This window comes from Elephas maximus, chromosome 4 (genome assembly GCF_024166365.1).
Source record: "Elephas maximus indicus isolate mEleMax1 chromosome 4, mEleMax1 primary haplotype, whole genome shotgun sequence".
NCBI classification, from domain to species: Eukaryota; Metazoa; Chordata; class Mammalia; order Proboscidea; family Elephantidae; genus Elephas; species Elephas maximus.
The window spans coordinates 20844309-20864048 of NC_064822.1; the positions used below are offsets into that span (position 1 = coordinate 20844309).

Here is a 19740-nt window from a genome sequence, read left to right on the forward strand (position 1 = left end):
GAAGAAGACTTGAAGCACTTACTGATGAAGATCAAAGATCTTCAGTACGGATTACATCTCATCGTAAAGAAAACAAAAATCCTCACAACTAGACCAATAAGCAACATCATGATAAACGGAGAAAAGATTGAATTTGTCAAGGATTTCATTTTACATGGAACCACAATCAACACCCATGGAAGCAGCAGTCAAGGAATCAGATGACACATTACATTGGGCAAATCTTTACAAAAGACCTCTTTATAGTATAAAAAAGCAAAGATGTCACTTTAAGGACTAAGGTACGCCTGACCCAAGGCGTGGTGTTTTCAATCACCTCATATGCATGGGAAAGCTGGACAATGAATAAGGGCAACCAAAAAGAATTGATGCCTTTGGATTATGGTGTTGGTGAAGAATATTGACTATATCGTGGACTCCCAGAAGAATGAACAAATCTGCCTTGGAAGAAGTACAGCCATAATGCGCCTTAGAAACGTGGATGTTGAGACTTTGTCTCACGAACTTTGGACATGTTACCAGGAGGGACCAGTCCCTGGAGAAGGATATCATGCTTGGTAAAGCAGAGGGTCATCAAATAGAGGGAGACCCTCAGTGAGATGGACTGACACAGTAGCTGTAACAGTGGGCTCAAGCATAACAAGGATTGCGAGGATTGCACAGGACCAGGCAGTGCTTCATTCTGTTGTACATAAGGCCGCTATGAGTCGATACCAACTGGATGGCACCTAACAGCAACAACATGGTAAGCTATTGATAATGAAACTCGGATACCCTAGTATCTGAGTGATGCTATCTATACAGTAAAGAAAATATTGTCTCATAAAACCTGATTTAAAGTTATAGCTAAACAGTCAAGTCACATTTCTGTTTCATTTTATATGCTCTTTAAGCCTTTTATTTGCCATTAAATTTACTCAAACCTGTGACCAAAATAACCCCACATCATTTTTTGAATTGCCAGTTGTTTATTTCTGTCATTTACTCTATTTGATGTTTTATTTCCATTATACTAACTGGAAATCTTCTGTCTTCTGAGATGCCCTCCTTAGGTATTAGAAAATAACTGGAAATCTCCTCGGGTAGAGAAGAGCTAAAAGCCAGAGAACTGAGAGTAGAGTTTCAGCCCATGAGTAAGCAGGAGGTTGACCTCCCTCCCCCTACCACCAAGAAAATTTAAGTAACACTCTGGCTTAATCATCTAGTGTTGCTATAACAGAAATACCGCAAGTGGATGGCTTTAACAAACAGAAATTTGTTCTCTCACAGTCTAGTAGGATACAAGTCTAAATTTGGGTGCCAATTCCAGGGGAAGGCTTTCTCTCTCTGTTGGCTCTGGAGGAAGGTCCTTGTCATCAATCTTCCCCTGGTCTAGGAGCTTCTCAGTGCAGGAACCCCAGATTCAAAGGATGTGGTTTTCTCCTGGCACTACCTTCTTGCTGGTATGAAGTCCTCCTGTCTCTCTGCTCACTTCTCTCTTTTGTGTCTCAAAAGAGATTGACTCAAGATACAATCTAATCTTGTAGATTGAGTCCTGCCTCATTAACATCATAGAGGCAGGATTTACAACACTGAGGACAGTCATATCAGATGACAAGATGGTGGACAATCACAATACTGGGATCATGACACAGGTTTTGGGGCACACAATTCATCTATAACACACTCCAATATGGATGTTTGAAGAACAAATATTGTTATAAGTTTCTGGAAAATTACCAGGCAACTAGCTTGCAGAGTCTAGGATAGGAGAGTTGTACTTGAGAGGATTAGTGGCAGCTCCAAAATTTCCATGTAAGGGGCTGTGATTTGATCAGGAGGGAATGTTAGGACTTGTCTTGAAGCTACGTTTCAAAGTGAGAACACTGGCACTACTTAGATTGCATGTTTATTTGGGGGTGGCTGAGGCTGTGTCTGCCCATGGCGGTCAGTGGAGGTGGGGCTAAAGCTTCCCTTTGTCATCTCCACTGTTTAGAGGATGAAGCAACTGCCTCATCCTCTACAGACAAGAACTTTGTGTGAAAACATGCCTACCTGAAAAACAAACACACCCAAAGGGTGGGTGGAATGCTTTAGTCACAAATAAACCATACCTATCAAAGCAGAGTTTCCAACATTCAGTAACTGATCACCTATGGCAATCATGACTTAAATATATAAATAATATATTTAGTTATAAATTGTTTTTAGGTGCTGTGGAGTCGATTTTTGACTCGTTGTGATCCCATGTGACAGATACACTGTACTTCTATATAACTATACGTGTAAACCAAAAAAATCCATTGCCATCGAGTTGATTCTGACTCATAGCAACCCTATAGGACAGAGTAGAACTTCCCCGTAAAGTTTCCAAGGAGCACCTGGTGGATTTGAACTGCCGACCTTTTGGCTAACAGCTATAGCACTTAACCACTACGCCACCAGGGTTGTACCTCTGGTATATGTCATGGATTAATATTTCCTATGAATCTTATGACCTAAAAATAAATGTTAGGCTCTATATCCACATGAATGTTATTCTTTTACATATGTGGGGCTGGTTTAAGTAAAAAAGGAAATTTATCAGTTTATGTAACTAAAAATTCTAGAGGTAGATCAGGCTTCAGCCTGATCCAGGGGCTTAAATGAGTTGACTCAGTCTTGAGCTCTATGGAGTGGCAATGTGGCTTCCAGCATCTCCAGGCTCTATACCTTTCCTGATAGTTCCTGCCTGTGTTCTGGGATTCAAGACTTACCTGAGCCATGGCACCCAAATAACTGGGGCCACCGAAGTGGAGTTCTGCTAATTTACCAGATGTGGATCACTGGGTCCAACCGTAATGTTTGTGAAGGAGTGGTTCCCCACAGGAAATTTGGGTACTATGTCAAAAGACAGGGAATGGGTGTGAGACAGTAAAAAACAACAAATGACCATGTTAGTTTTACAATTTTAGAGGTTGATAGAAAACTTAGAAACCACATACCAGGACACTTGTTTTATACATGAGGAAACTGAAGCCCAAAGAGATTATACGGTTTATCAGGATTGTACAGCCAGTGCCAGAACCTGAATACTCTGACTCTGCAGACTGTGCTCTTTCTATAACATCTCAGATCTCCCTCATGTGCCTGCTGCTTACTTTCAGAGGATCTGGCTCTATTCCTAAAGCTAGACTCATGCTCCCCTCCACCAATCACTGCATCAGGGCTTGGGCTTATCAAGCTCTGTCTCCTCAAGCCAGGATGGAGTTGGGCTAGGGTTAGAGTTGGGGAAGAAAATACAAGGTTTGTTTGCCACTGGGCTAAGAAGAAGAGTAGGTGGGAAGAGGGCCAACTCTGGTTGCCTGCTTTTATGAATTGAGTCTATTTTACTTTCTTCAACCATTTCCCATGCCCTCCATTCACAGGCCTTCCAAATGGCAAAAGCAAATCTAAATCTGGGATAATAACTGAAAAGTGCAGGATAAGAAAACATTTTCCCCCCACCTCATTTAAAATCCCTCTATGTATTGCCAGCAATGCAAAGAGCCAAAACTTACTGCTCTAATTGAATATAACAAGCTTACAATGCAAATACCTAGGGGTCATATTAGAAATGACACCAAATTCTTTCCTCGTTTGATCATAAGAGAGGGTTAGAAAGCTGTAAGAGGGTGAGAGGCAGAGGAGAGAGAGTAACATTGACTGATAAAGGATAAAAAATCAAAGTTAGAGGAACAGGTGACAACAAAGGATAATGACTACACAGTTTTATATCTTTATGTTTTCATAAATTGAGGGCTTGGAGAAAGATTCCTCAAGACTTTGGACGTTCTAGATCTCTAGGGGGTGCCCATATCACCATCTGGATAAATGATGTATTCCTGAGTAGGGCCAATCAAATATTTAAGAAAGGCCTTTTCAACAAACTGAATCATCGGTCTATCTGCCTTTAACCGTTCCTCTTTCCCCACAGGTGGCTCTAGGTGGTACTTTAACACAGAATGCTTATTAATTCTTACAATAACCTTATGAAGCAGGAACTATCATTACCTTCATTGTATAGGTGGTCTCAGGGAGGTTAAGTAATGTGGTGTGGGTCATATAATAGCAAATGGTGGAGTTGGAGTCTGCATCCAGGGCTGCCTGATTCCTGAGTGTGTACGTTAAACCTCAGGCTTCTTACCCCTTCAAGATCACCTTCCATTCCTCCTCCATTAGAACCGCAAGGTTGTATGTGCTCATGGTCTTATCCCTAGAAAGCCTATCAATAGGACATTTACATGAAATTTCAGCAGGAATTTCCCTGAGCCAGAAAGCAGTTAAGAAACTTGTCCATCTGTAAATTGGTGGTAATAATATCTAACTCATAGAGTTGTCATGAGAACTAGTGTAAGTGGGCTATAATTTATAAAGGGCTCAGAATAGTTCCTGACATATAGTTAGTACTCTATAAGTATTTCTTAAATAAATTACAGTTGTTTCAACTATATATACACACACACACATATATATATAAAATAATAAGCAACTTTTCACACATGCAATATAACCTGGTAAAATTTCCCAAATGCCAGAAAGTTCTCCAGGCATATCCTAATTAAATTATGCCTAACATTTTCAGTTCTGAGGATCTACTACCTGGTTTTGTGTTACTTCTCTTTTTCATCCTTCATTTTATTGCTCTCCCCAATGTATTAAAGAGCTCAAGAGATTTTAAAATATAAAGTTAATTAAAAGTCATGTTTTAAAAATTCTGTGTTGGCCCGTGTTCATTGCAGCACTGTCTAAAATAGTAAAAAGATGGCAGCAACCAAGGTACCTATCAATGGCTGAATGAATGAATAAATTATTGTATATTCACACAATGAAATACTACATGTCGATAAAGAACAGTGATGAATCCGTGAAACGTTTCATAACATGGAGGAATCTGGAAGGCATTGCGCTGAGTGAAATTAGTCAGTTGCAAAAGGACAAATATTGTATGAGACCACTATTATAAGAACTCAAGAAGTAGTTTAAACAGAGAAGAAAATATTCTTTGATGGTTACGAGAGTGGAGAGGGAGGGAGGGAGGGGGTATTCACTAATTAGATAGTAGACAAGGACTATTTTCGGTGAAGGGAAAGACAACACACAATACAGGAGAGGTCGGCACAACTGGATTAAACCAAAAGCAAAGAAGTCTCCTGAATAAACTGAACGCTTCAAAGGCCAGTGTAGCAGGGATGGGGGTTTGGGTACCATGGTTTCAGGGGACATCTAAGTCATAATAAAATCTATTAATAAAACATTCTGTATCCCACTTTGGAGAGTGGTGCCTGGGATCTTAAACATTAGCACACAGCCATCTAAGATGCATTGCTTGGTCTCAACCCACCCGGAGAAAGGTGAATGAAGAACACCAAAGACACAAGGTAATTATGAGCCCAAGAGACAGAAAGGGCCACATAAAACAGAGACTACATCAGCCTGAGACCAGAAGAACTAGATGGCACCCTGATACAAGTGATGACTGCCCTGATAGGGAACACAACAGAGAATCCCTGATGGAGCAGAACTGTGGGATGCAGACCTCAAATTCTCATAAAAAGACCAGACTTAATGGTCTGACTGAGACTAGAGGGACCCCAGAGGTCATGGTTCCCAGACCTTCTGTTGGTACGAGAATGGAACCATTCCCAAAGCCAACTCTTCAGACAGGGATTGGACTGGATTATAAGATAGAAAATGATGCTGATGAGGAGTGAGATTCCTGGACCAAGTAGACACATGAGACTATGTGGGCAGCTACTGTGTGGAGGGGAGATGAGAAGGCAGAAGGGGACAGAAGCTGGCTGAATGGACATGGGAAATACAGGGTAGAGAGAAGGAATGTGGTGTCTCATTAGGGAGAAAGCAACTGGGAGTATATAGCAAGGTGTATATAAATTTTTGTATGAGAGACTTACTTGAATTTTAAACTTTGACTTAAAGCACGATAAAAATTTTAAAAAAAAAGGAATTCTGTGTTAGTCCTTGACATACTGGGGTACTTTGAGACACTGCAGGAACAACTGATCTAATGATTGGGAAGGACAGTCAGTATGCTGTTGTTGTTGCTGTGTGCCCTCGAGTCGGTTCCAACTCACAGTGACCCTATATGACATAGTAGAACTGCCCCACAAGCTTTCATAGGCTGTGATCTTTACAGAAAGAGCCCTGGTGACACAGTGGCTAAAGCTCTTGGCTGCTAACTGAAGGGTTGGCAGTTGGAACTCACCAACTGATCTGTGGAAGAAAGATGTGGCAGTCTATTTCTGTAAAGATTACAGCCTTGAAAACCCTATGGGGCAATTTTATTCTGACCTATAGGGTCACTATGAGTTAGAATCAACTTGATGGCAATAGTTTTGGTTTTTTGGCTAATCTTTATGGGAGCAGATTGCCAGGTCTTTTCTCCTTTGGAATGGCTGGTGGGCTTGAACCGTTGACCTTTCAGTTAGCAGCCAAGTGCTTAACTATTGCACCATTAGGCTCCTTCAGTACAACCTGTTGCCGTCGAACCATTTCCGACTCATAGCGACCCTATAGGACAGAGTAGAACTGCCCCACAGAGTTTCCAAAGTGTGCCAGGTTGATTTGAACTGCCGACCTTTTGGTTAGCAGCCATAGCTCTTAACCACTATGCCACCAGGGCTTCTGCCCTTCAGTACAGGCTAAATACTAAAAAAGTATTATGGTAAAACCTATGTAATGAAGTTGCATTATCTGTGCATATACCTAATTGTAGTGATAATTGTCATTTTGTTGTTGATGTCAGTGCTGCCCTTAGACTTGGTCAGTCAGGGTTCCTCACTTTAGGTACCCACATGCCACAAAGATTTTAAGTAATCTATTAAAGAGGTTGCCTGTGTCTCTTATAATCTGTGCTCACCACTGGCAATGAGTAACTTGTTATTCTAAATATCCAGCTTTGTGACTCTGCTGTTCAGGCCCCAAGGAAATACATCTGCTTTATGTTCTTGAAACAAAAGGGAACTGAGGTTTATGGGTTGTGCCACTGCTGATGTCAGAGATGGCCACTGCTTTAGAGAGTGGGGAGGGCTGGAGGGGCAGAAGTGCTTATGTAAGAAGAAAGACAATGTATGGCATGATGTGATCAATTTTTATAATACAAGTTATTTTTTCACAATAATGCTGAACATCCATTTTCTTGCTTCTCTTTAAGTTTCAATTTGTGGTTCTGGAGGTACTCACAAATAGGTTTGGTATTTACAAAAGTTGTACCTGGCGGCTGAGAAACAATTTGTTTTATTCTTAAATTTGTGTATATGGAGTTCTAGACATAACATATGTGACTTGATGGATTTGAATGATAGAATTTCCTATTTAATAAAATTTAAAAAATGCAATAAAATTTTAACTTTAAATAGTTTTAATTTCAAAATTTGAATTGTAAATTATTTGTATTTTTTAAAGTTTATTATTTTTATTATCATTTTTTTGTGCTTTAAGTGCAAGTTTACAAATCAAGTCAGCCTCATACAAAAATTTGTATACACCTTGCTATGTACTCCTAGTTGCTCTACCCATAATGAGACAGCACGCTCTTTCTCTCCATTCTGTATTCCCCGTGTCCATTAAGTAGGCTTCTGTCCCCTTCTGCCTTCTTATCTCCCCTCCAGATGGGAGCTGCCCACATAGTCTCATGTGCCCACTTGTCCCCAGAACCTTACTCCTCACCAGTATCATTTTCTATCCCATAATACAACCTGATCCCTGTCTGAAGAGTTGGCTTTGGGAATGGTTCCATTCTTGCACAAACAGAAGGTCTGGGGACCATGACCACCAGGGTCCCCTCTGTCTCAGTCAGACCATTACGTCTGGTCTTTTAACAAGAATTTGAGGTCTGCATCCCACTGCTCTCCTGCTCCATCAGGGATTCTCTGTTGTGTTCCCTGTCAGGGCAGTCATCACTTGTATCTGGGCACCATCTAGTTCTTCTGGTCTCAGGCTGATGTAGTCTCCGGTTTATGTGGCCCTTTCTGTCTCTTGGGCTCATAATTACCTTGTGTCTTTGGTGTTCTTCATTGTCCTTTGATCCAGGTGGGTTGAGGCCAAGCGATGCGTCTTAGGTGTCTGTGTGCTAGTGTTTAAGACTTCAGACACCACTCTCCAAAGCGGGATGCAGAATGCGTTTCTTAATAGATTTTATTATGCCAATTGACTTAGAGGTCCCCTGAAACCATGGTCCCCAAACCCCCGTCCCTACTACTCTGGCCTTTGAAGCGTTCGGTTTATTCAGGAGACTTCTTTGCTTTTGGTTTAGTCCAGTTGTGCTGACCTCTCCTGTATTGTGTGTTGTCTTTCCCTTCACCGAAAATAGTTTTGTCTACTATCTAATTAGTGAATACCCCTTTCCCTCCCTCCCTGTCCACTCTCGTATCCTCAAAGAATATTTTCTTCTCTGTTCAAACTATTTCTGGAGTTCTTATAATAGTAATCTCATAGAATATTTGTCCTTTTGAAACTGACTAATTTCACTCAGCATAATGCCTTCCAGGTTCCTCCATGTTATGAAATGTTTCATGGATTCATCATTGTTCTTTATTGATGTGTAGTATCCCATGGTGTGAATATACCTTAATATATTTATCCATTCATCCGTTGATGGGCACCTTGGTTGCTTCCATCTTTTTGCTATTTTAAACAGTGCTGCAATAAACATGGGTGTGCATATATATATCTGTTCTTGTAAAGGCTCTTATTTCTCTGGGATATATTCCAAGGAGTGGGATTGGTGGATCGTACGGTAGTTCTATTTCTAGCTTTTTAAGGAAGCACCAAATTGATTTCCAAAGTGGTTGTACCATTTTACATTCCCACCAGCAGTGTATAAGTGCTCCAGTCACTCCACAACCTCCTCAACATTTATTATTTTGTGTTTTTTGGATTAATCCCAGGCTCATTGGAGTGAGATGGAATCTCATTGTAGTTTTGATTTGCATTCCTCTAATGGCTAATGATAGTGAGCCTTTCCTACCTGAATGTCTTCTTTAGTGAAGTGCCTGTTCATATCCTTTGCCCATTTTTTAATTGGGTTATTTGTCTTTTTGTAGTTGGTTTTTGCAGTATCATGTAGATTTTAGAAATCAGGTGCTGATTTGAAATGTCATAGCTAAAAACTTTTTCCCAGTCTTTAGGTAATCTTTTTGCTGTTTTGATGAAGGCTTTGGATGAGCATAGATGTTTGATTTTTAGGAACTCCCAGTTATAAAGTTTCTTTTCTGGTGTTTATGCATTGTTAGTAATGTTTTGTGTGCTGTTTATGCCATGTATGAGGGCTACTAGCATTGTCCCTGTTTTTTCTTCAGTAATCTTCATCATTTTAGATTTTATATTTAGGGCTTTGATCCATTTTGAGTTAGTTTTTGTGCATGGTGTGAGGTATGGGTCTTGTTTCATTTTTTTGCAGATGGATATCCAGTTATGCCAGCACCATTTGTTAAAAAGACTGTCTTTTCTAGCCTCGGATAAGCAAAGCATTACTGAAAAAGAAGAAGAAAGTGGGAGGCCTCACTCTACCTGATTTCAGAACCTATTATACAGCCACAGTACTCAAAACAGCCTGGTATTGGTACAACAACAGGCACATAGACCAGTGGAACAGAATTGAGAACCCAGATATAAATCCATCCACATATGAGCAGCTGATATTTGACAAAGGCTCAGAGTCAGTTAATTGGGGGAAAGATACTCTTTTTAACAAATGGTGCTGGCATAACTGGATATCCATTTGCAAAAAAATGAAACAGGACCCATACCTCACACCAAGCACAAAAACTAACTCCAGGTGGGTCAAAGACCTAAACATAAAGACTAAAACGATAAAGATCATGGAAGAAAAAATAGGGACAACCTTAGGTGCCCTAATACAAGGCATAAACAATACAAAACATTACCAAAAATGACGAAGAGAAACCAGATAACTGGGAGCTCCTAAAAATCAAACACCTATGCTCATCTGAAGACTTCACCAAAAGAGTAAAAAGACCACCTACAGATTGGGAAAGAATTTTCAGCTATGACATCTCCGACCAGCGCCTGATCTCTAAAATCTACATGATTCTGTTAAAACTCAACCACAAAAAGACAAACAACCCAATCAAGAAGTGGGCAAAGGATATGAACACACACTTCACTAAAGAAGATATTCAGGCAGCTAACAGATGCATGAGAAAATGCTCTCGATCATTAGCCATTAGAGAAATGCAAATTAAAACCACGATGAGATTCCATCTCACTCCAACAAGGCTGGCATTAATCAACAAAACACAAAATAATAAATGTTGGAAAGGCTGCTGAGAGATTGGAACTCTTATACACTGCTGGTGGGAATGTAAAATGGTACAACCACTTTGGAAATCTATCTGGCGTTATCTTAAACAGTTAGAAATAGAACTACCATACAACCCAGAAATCCCACTCCTTGGAATATACCCTAGAGAAATAAGAGCCTTCACACAAACAGATATATGCACACCCATGTTTATTGCAGCTCTGTTTACAATAGCAAAAAGCTGGAAGCAACCAAGGTGTCCATCAACGGATGAATGGTTAAATAAATTGTGGTATATTCACACAACGGAATACTACACATCGATAAAGAACAGTGACAAATCTGTGAAACATTTCATAACATGGAGGAACCTGGAAGGCATTATGCTGAGTGAAATTAGTCAGAGGCAAAAGGACAGATATTGTATAAGACCACTATTATAAGATCTTGAGAAATAATGTAAAACTGAGAAGAACACATACTTTTGTGGTTACGAGGCGGGGAGGGAGGGAAGGTGGGAGAGTGTTTTATACTGATTAATTAGTAGATAAGAACTACTTTAGGTGAAGGGAAGGACAATACTTAATACATGGAAGGTCAGCTCAACTGGACTGGACCAAAAGCAAAGAAGTTTCCGGGATAAAATGAATGCTTCAAAGGTCAGCTGAGCAAGGGCGGGGGTTTGGGGACCATGGTTTAAGGGGACTTCTAAGTCAATTGGCAAAATAATTCTATTATGAAAACATTCTGCATCCCACTTTGAAATGTGGTGTCTGGGGTCTTAAATGCTAACAAGCGGCCATCTAAGATGCAGCAATTGGTCTCAACCCACCTGGAGCAAAGGAAAATGAAGAACACCAAGGTCACACGACAACTAAGAGCCCAAGAGACAGAAAGGGCCACATGAACCAGAGACCTACATCATCCTGAGACCAGAAGAATTAGTTGGTGCCCGGCCACAATCGATGACTGCCCTGACAGGGAGCACAACAGAGAACCCCTGAGGGAGCAGGAGTTCAGTGGAATGCAGACCCCAAATTCTCATAAAAAGACCATACTTAATGGTCTGACTGAGACTAGAGGAATCCCGGCGGTCATGGTCCCCAAACCTTCTGTAGGCACAGGACAGGAACCATCCCCGAAGACAACTCATCAGACATGAAAGGAACTGGACAGTGGGTAGGTGAGAGATGCTGATGAAGAGTGAGCTAATTGTATCAGGTGGTCACTTGAGACTGTGTTGGCATCACCTGGCTGGAGGGGGGATGGGAGGATAGAGAGAGTTGGAAGCTGGCAAAACTGTCACGAAAGGAGAGACTGGAAGGGCTGACTCATTAAGGGCAGAGCAAGTGGGAGTACGGAGTAAGGTGTATATAAACTTACATGTGACAGTCTGACTTGATTTGTAAACGTTCACTTGAAGCTCAATAAAAGTTAATAAAAAAAGAAAAGACTGTCTTTTCCTCTTTTAACTGTTTTGGGGCCTTTGTCAAATATCAACTGCTCATATATGGATAGGTTGATGTCTGGATTCTCAATTTTGTTGCATTGGTCCACGTATCTGTTGTTGTACCAGTACCAGGCTGTTTTGACTACTGTGGTGGTATAATAGGTTCTAAAATCAGGGAGAGTGAGACCTCCCACTTTGTCCTTCTTTTTCAGTAATGCTTTACTTATCTGGGGCCTCTTTCCCTTCCATGTGAATTTGGTGATCTTTTTCTCCGTCTTGTAAAAAATGTCGTTGGAATTTGGATTGGAATTGCATTGTATCTATAGATGACTTTTGGTAGAATAGACAGTTTTACAATGTTCAGTCTTCCTATCCATGAGCAAGCTAAGTGTTTCCACTTATGTAGGTCTCTTTTGGTTTTTTGCAGTAGTGTCTAGTAGTTTTCTTTATAGGCCTTTTATGTCTCTGGCAAGATGTATTCCTATGTATTTTATCTTCTTGGGGGCTACTGTAAATGGTATTGATTTGGTGATTTCCTCTTCGATGTTTTTCTTGTTGGTGTAGAGGAACCCAACTGATTTTTGTGTGTTTATCTTGTATCCTGATACTCTACCAAACTCTTCTATTAGTTTCAGTAGTTTTCTTGAGGATTCCATGGGGTTTTCTGTGTATAAGATCATGTCATCTGCAAATAGAGATACTTTCACTTCTTCCTTGGCAATCTAGATGTGCTTTATTTCTTTATCTAGCCTAATTGCTCTGGCTAGAACCTCCAGCCCAATGTTGACTAAGAGTGGTGATAAAGGGCATCCATGCCTGGTTCCCAGTATCAAGAGGAATGCTTTCAGACTCTGTTTATTTGGGATGATGTTGGCTATTGGCTTTGTATAAATGCCGTTTAGTATGTTGAGAAATTTCCCTTCTATTCCTATTTTGCTTAGAGCTTTTATCATGAATGGATGTTGAACTTTGTCAAATGCCTTTTCTGCATCAATTGATACGATCATATGATTCTTGTCTTTTGTTTTATTTATATGATGGATTACATTAATTATTTTTCTAATGTTGAACCATCCCTGCATACCTGATATAAATCCCACTTGGTCATGGTGAATTATTTTTTTGATATGTTGTTGAATTCTATTGGCTAGAATTTTGTTGAGGATTTTTGCATTGAAGTTCATAAGGGACATAGGTCTGTAATTTTCTTTTTTTGTGGTGTCTTTACCTGGTTTTGGTATCAGGGATATGCCAGCTTCATTGAATGAGTTTGGGAGTATTCCATCCTTGTCTACGTGCTAAAATACCTTTAGTAGTAGTGGTGTGAACTCTTCCCTGAAAGACTGGTAGAACTCTGCAGTGAAGCCATCCGGGCCAGGGTTTTTTTTTTTGTTGTTGTTGTTAGTTTTTAAATTACCTTTTCAGTGTCTTCTTTTTTTATGGGTTTATTAACTGTTCTACCTTTGTTTATGTTAGTTTAGGTATGTAGTGTGTTTCTAGATTCATCTATTTCTTCTGGGTTTTCAAATTTGTTAGAGTAGCATTTTTTGTAGTAATCTCATATGATTTTTTTAAATTTCAGTTTGGTCTGTTGGGATTCTTATTCGGGTTATTTGCTTCTTCTCCTGTTTTTCTTTTGTCGGTTTGGCCTGTGGTTTACTAATTTTGTTAATTTTTTCAAAGAGCCAGGTTTTGGTCTTGTTAACTCTTTGAATTTTTTTCCTGTTCTCTATTTCATTTAATTCTGCTGTAATTTTTAGTATTTGCTTTCTTCTGGTGCTGAGGGTTTCTTTTGTTGCTCTCCTTTTATTTATTCATGTTGTAGGGATAATTCTTTGATTTTGGCCCTTTTGTCTTTTTGTATGTGTGCATTTATTGATATAAATTGACCTCTGAGCGCTGCTTTCGCTGTGTCCCAAGGGTTCTGATAGGAAGTGTTTTCATTCTCATTGGAGTCTATGAATTTCTTTATTCCACCCTTAATGTCTTGTATAACCCAGTCTTTTTTGAGCAGGGTATTGTTCAGTTTTCAAGTATTTAATTTCTTTTCCTTGCTTTTTCTGTTATTGATTTCCACTTTTATGGCCTTATGGTCCGAGAAGATGCTTTGTAATATTTCCGTGTTTTGGATTCTGATAAGGCTTGCTTTATGACCTAATATGTAGTCTATCCTGGAAAATGTTCCATGTGCCTTAGGAAAGAAAGCATACTTGGCTGCTGTTGGGTGGAGTGTTCTGTATATATCTATGAGGTCAAGCTGGTTGATTGTGGCATTTAGATCTTCCGTATCTTTATTGAGCTTCTTTCTGGATATCCTGTCCTTCACTGAAAGTGGTGTGTTGAAGTCTCCTACTATTATTGTGGAGCTGTCTACCTCACTTTTCAATGCTGTTAGAGTTTGTTTTATGTATCTTGCAGCCCTGTCATTGGGTGCATACATATTTAATATGGTTTTATCCTCCTGATATATTGTCCCTTTAATCATTATGTAATGTCCTTCTTTGTCCTTTGTGGTGGATTTATCTTTAAAGTCTATTTTGTCAGAAATTAATATTGCCACTCCTGCTCTTTTTTGATTGTTGTATGCTTGATATATTTTTTCTATCCTTTGAGTTTTAGTTTGAGTGTGTCTCTAAGTCTAAGGTGTGTCTCTTGTAGGCAGCATATAGACAGATTGTGTTTTTTTATCCAGACTGCCACTCTTTGTCTCTTTATTGGTGCATTTAGTCCATTTACATTCTGTGTAATTATGGATAGGTATAAGTTTAGTGCTGTCATTTTGATGTCTTTTTGTGTGTATTGTTGACAATTTACTTTTCTCACTTAATTTTTTGTGCTGAGTAGTTTATCTTTTTACATTTTGTTTTCTTCTTATTAGTTGTTGATTTTGTTTCTGCTGAGTCTCCATTTTTTTCTTGTATTTTATTTTGACAAGTAGGACTGTTAGTCTCCTTTGTGGTTATCTTAATATTTATCGTATTTTTCTAAGTTTAAACCTAACTTTTATTGATTTATATCGCCTTGTCTGCCTCTTCATATGAAATATCTGTGATAATCCCTCTTTACTCTTTTAATGTTGTCTTCTTTTACATAATGACATCGCTGTTTCCCTGTTTTGAGCATTTTTTAATATTGATTTATTTTTGTGATTTTCCTATCTGGGTTGACATCTGGTCGCTCTGTCCTGCGTTCTAGTCTTGGGTTGATGTCTGATATTACTGATTTTCTAACCAGAGAACTCCCTTTAGTATTTCTTGTAGTTCAGGTTTCATTTTTTTTTTTTTTATAATACTAAAGGCAGGTTTTTTTTTTTTTACTAGTAAAGGGTTTTCATAGCTGACTTTTTTTTTTTAATAACTTTTATTAAGCTTCAAGTGAATGTTTACAAATCCAATCAGTCTGTCACATATAAGTTTACATACATCTCACTCCCTACTCCCACTTGCTCTCCCCCTCTTGAGTCAGCCCTTTCAGTCTCTCCTTTCTTGACAATTTTGCCGGCTTCCCTCTCTCTCTATCCTCCCATCCCCCCTCCAGAAAAGAGTTGCCAACACAATCTCAAGTGTCCACCTGATATAATTAGCTCACTCTTCATCAGCGTCTCTCTCCCACCCGCTGACCAGTCCCTTTCATTTCTGATGAGTTGTCTTCGGGGATGGTTCCTGTCCTGTGTCAACTGAAGGTCTGGGGAGCATGGCCGCCAGGATTCCTCTAGTCTCAGTCAGACCATTAAGTTTGGTCTTTTTATGAGAATTTGGGGTCTGCATCCCACTGATCTCCTGTTCCCTCAGGGGTCCTCTGCTGTGCTCCCTGTCAGGGCAGTCATCGATTGCGGCCGGGCACCAGCTAGTTCTTCTGGTCTCAGGATGAAGTAGGTCTCTGGTTCACGTGGCCCTTTCTGTCTCTTGGGCTCTTAGTTGTCATGTGGCCTTGGTGTTCTTCATTTTCCTTTGCTCCAGGTGGGTTGAGACCAATTGCTGCATCTTAGATGGCCGCTTGTTAGCATTTAAGACCCCAGACACCACATTTCAAAGTGGGATGCAGAATGATTTCATAATGGAATTATTTTGCCAATTGACTTAGAAGTCCCCGCAAACCATGTTCCCCAGACCCCTGCGCTTGCTCCGCTGACCTTTGAAGCATTCATTTTATCCCGGAAACTTCTTTGCTTTTGGTCCAGTCCAATTGAGCTGATCTTCCATGTATTGAGTGTTGTCTTTCCCTTCACCTAAAGCAGTTCTTATCTACTGATTAATCAATAAAAAACCCTCTCCCACCCTCCCTCCCTCCCCCCCTCGTAACCACAAAAGTATGTGTTCTTCTCAGATTTACTATTTCTCAAGATCTTATAATAGTGGTCTTATACAATATTTGTCCTTTTGCCTCTGACTCATTTCGCTCAGCATAATGCCTTCCAGGTTCCTCCATGTTATGAAATGTTTCAGAGATTCGTCACTGTTCTTTATCGATGCGTAGTATTCCATTGTGTGAATATACCACAATTTATTTACCCATTCATCCGTTGATGGACACATTGGTTGCTTCCAGCTTTTTGCTATTGTAAACAGAGCTGCAATAAACATGGGTGTGCATGTATCTGTTTGTATGAAGGCTCTTGTATCTCTAGGGTATATTCCTAGGAGTGGGATTTCTGGGTTGTATGGTAGTTCTATTTCTAACTGTTTAAGATAACGCCAGATAGATTTCCAAAGTGGTTGTACCATTTTACATTCCCACCAGCAGTGTATGAGAGTTCCAATCTCTCCGCAGCCTCTCCAACATTTATTATTTTGTGTTTTTTGGATTAATGCCAGCCTTGCTGGTCTGAGATGGAATCTCATCGTAGTTTTAATTTGCATTTCTCTAATGGCTAGTGATCGGGAGCATTTTCTCATGTATCTGTTGGCTGCCTGAATATCTTCTTTAGTGAAATGTGTGTTCATATCCTTTGCCCACTTCTTGATTGGGTTGTTTGTCTTTTTGTGGTTGAGTTTTGACAGAATCATGTAGATTTTAGAGATCAGGCGCTGGTCGGAGATGTCATAGCTGAAAATTCTTTCCCAGTCTGTAGGTGGTCTTTTTACTCTTTTGGAGAAGTCTTTAGATGAGCATAGGTGTTTGATTTTTAGGAGCTCCCAGTTATCGGGTTTCTCTTCATCATTTTTGGTAATGTTTTGTATTCTGTTTATACCTTGTATTAGGGCTCCTAGGGTTGTCCCAATTTTTTCTTCCATGATCGTTATCGTTTTAGTCTTTATGTTTAGGTCTTTGATCCACTTGGAGTTAGTTTTTGTGCATGGTGTGAGGTATGGGTCCTGTTTCATTTTTTTGCAAATGGATATCCAGTTATGCCAGCACCATTTGTTAAAAAGGCTATCTTTTCCCCAGTTAATTGACACTGGTCCTTTGTCAAATATCAGCTGCTCATATGTGGATGGATCTATGTCTGGGTTCTCAATTCTGTTCCATTGGTCTATGTGTCTGTTGTTGTACCAATACCAGGCTGTTTTGACTACTGTGGCTGTATAATAGGTTCTGAAGTCAGGTAAGGTGAGGCCTCCCACTTTCTTCTTCTTTTTCAGTAGTGCTTTGCTTATCCGGGGCTTCTTTCCCTTCCATATGAAATTGGTGGTTTGTTTCTCTATCCCCTTAAAATATGACATTGGAATTTGTATCGGAAGTGCGTTAAATGTATAGATGGCTTTTGGTAGAATAGACATTTTTACTATGTTAAGTCTTCCTATCCATGAGCAGGGTATGTTTTTCCACTTAAGTATGTGCTTTTGAATTTCTTGTAGTAGAGCTTTGTAGTTTTCTTTGTATAGGTCTTTTACATCCTTGGTAAGATTTATTCCTAAGTATCTTATCTTCTTGGGGGCTACTGTGAATGGTATTGATTTGGTTATTTCCTCTTCGGTGTTCTTTTTGTTGATGTAGAGGAATCCAAGTGATTTTTGTATGTTTATTTTATAACCTGAGACTCTGCCAAACTCTTCTATTAGTTTCAGTAGTTTTCTGGAGGATTCCTTAGGGTTTTCTGTGTATATAATCATGTCATCTGCAAATAGTGATAACTTTACTTCTTCCTTGCCAATCCGGATGCCTTTTATTTCTTTGTCTAGCCTGATTGCCCTGGCTAAGACTTCCAACACGATGTTGAATAAGAGCAGTGATAAAGGGCATCCTTGTCTGGTTCCCGTTCTCAAGGGAAATGCTTTCAGGTTCTCTTCATTTAGAGTGATATTGGCTGTTGGCTTTGCATAGATGCCCTTTATTATGTTGAGGAATTTTCCTTCAATTCCTATTTTGGTAAGAGTTTTTATCATGAATGGGTGTTGGACTTTGTCAAATGCCTTTTCTGCATCAGTTGATAAGATCATGTGGTTTTTGTCTTTTGTTTTATTTATGTGATGGATTACATTAATGGTTTTTCTGATATTAAACCAGCCTTGCATACCTGGTATAAATCCCACTTGATCAGGGTGAATTATTTTTTTGATGTGTTGTTGGATTCTATTGGCTAGAATTTTGTTGAGGATTTTTGCATCAATGTTCATGAGGGATATAGGTCTATAATTTTCTTTTTTTGTAATGTCTTTACCTGGTTTGGGTATCAGGGAGATGGTGGCTTCATAGAATGAGTTGGGTAGTATTCCATCATTTTCTATGCTTTGGAATACCTTTAGTAGTAGTGGTGTTAACTCTTCTCTGAAAGTTTGGTGGAACTCTGCAGTGAAGCCGTCCGGGCCAGGGCTTTTTTTTGTTGGGAGTTTTTTGATTACTGTTTCAATCTCTTTTTTTGTTATGGGTCTATTTAGTTGTTCTACGTCTGAATGTGTTAGTTTAGGTAGGTAGTGTTTTTCCAGGAATTCATCCATTTCTTCTAGGTTTGCAAATTTGTTAGAGTACAATTTTTCATAATAATCTGAAATGATTCTTTTAATTTCATTTGGTTCTGTTGTGATGTGGTCCTTCTCATTTCTTATTCGGGTTATTTGTTTCCTTTCCTGTTTTTCTTTAGTCAGTCTAGCCAATGGTTTATCAATTTTGTTAATTTTTTCAAAGAACCAGCTTTTGGCTTTGTGAATTCTTTCAATTGTTTTTCTGTTCTCTAATTCATTTAGTTCAGCTCTAATTTTTATTATTTGTTTTCTTCTGCTGCCTGATGGATTCTTTTGTTGCTCAGTTTCTATTTGTTCAAGTTGTAGGGACAGTTCTTTGCTTTTGGCTCTTTCTTCTTTTTGTATGTGTGTATTTATTGATATAAATTGGCCTCTGAGCACTGCTTTTGCTGTGTCCCAGAGGTTTTGATAGGAAGTATTTTCATTCTCGTTGCTTTCTATGAATTTCCTTATTCCCTCCTTGATGTCTTCTATAACCCAGTCTTTTTTCAGGAGGGTGTTGTTCATTTTCCAAGTATTTGATTTCTTTTCCCTAGTTTTTCTGTTATTGATCTCTAGTTTTATTGCCTTGTGGTCTGAGAAGATGCTTTGTAATATTTCGATGTTTTGGACTCTGCAAAGATTTGTTTTATGACCTAATATGTGGTCTATTCTAGAGAATGTTCCATGTGCGCTAGAAAAAAAAAGTATATTTCGCAGCAGTTGGGTGGAGAGTTCTGTATAAGTCAATGAGGTCAAGTTGGTTGATTGTTGTAATTAGATCTTCCGTGTCTCTGTTGAGCTTCTTACTGGATGTCCTGTCCTTCTCTGAAAGTGGTGTGTTGAAGTCTCCTACTATAATTGTGGAGGTGTCTATCTCACTTTTCAGTTCTGTTAAAATTTGATTTATGTATCTTGCAGCCCTGTCATTGGGTGCATAAATATTTAATATGGATATGTCTTCCTGATCAATTGTCCCTTTTATCATTATATAGTGTCCTTCTTTATCCTTTGTGGTGGATTTAAGTCTAAAGTCTATTTTGTCAGAAATTAATATTGCTACTCCTGTTCTTTTTTGCTTATTGTTTGCTTGATATACTTTTTTCCATCCTTTGAGTTTTAGTTTG

General features: G+C 39.2%; 1 long non-coding RNA gene across 1 annotated transcript in view; it reads left to right on the forward strand.

Annotated features, from left to right (window-relative positions):
• The first annotated feature begins 727 nt into the window (after positions 1-727).
• LOC126074874 (uncharacterized) overlaps positions 728-19740 on the forward strand; it is a 120392-nt gene continuing 101379 nt past the window's right edge. Inside the window, exon 1 of the long non-coding RNA XR_007517034.1 lies at positions 728-745. This is a non-coding gene — a long non-coding RNA (uncharacterized LOC126074874). The remainder of the gene's footprint in view (positions 746-19740) is intronic.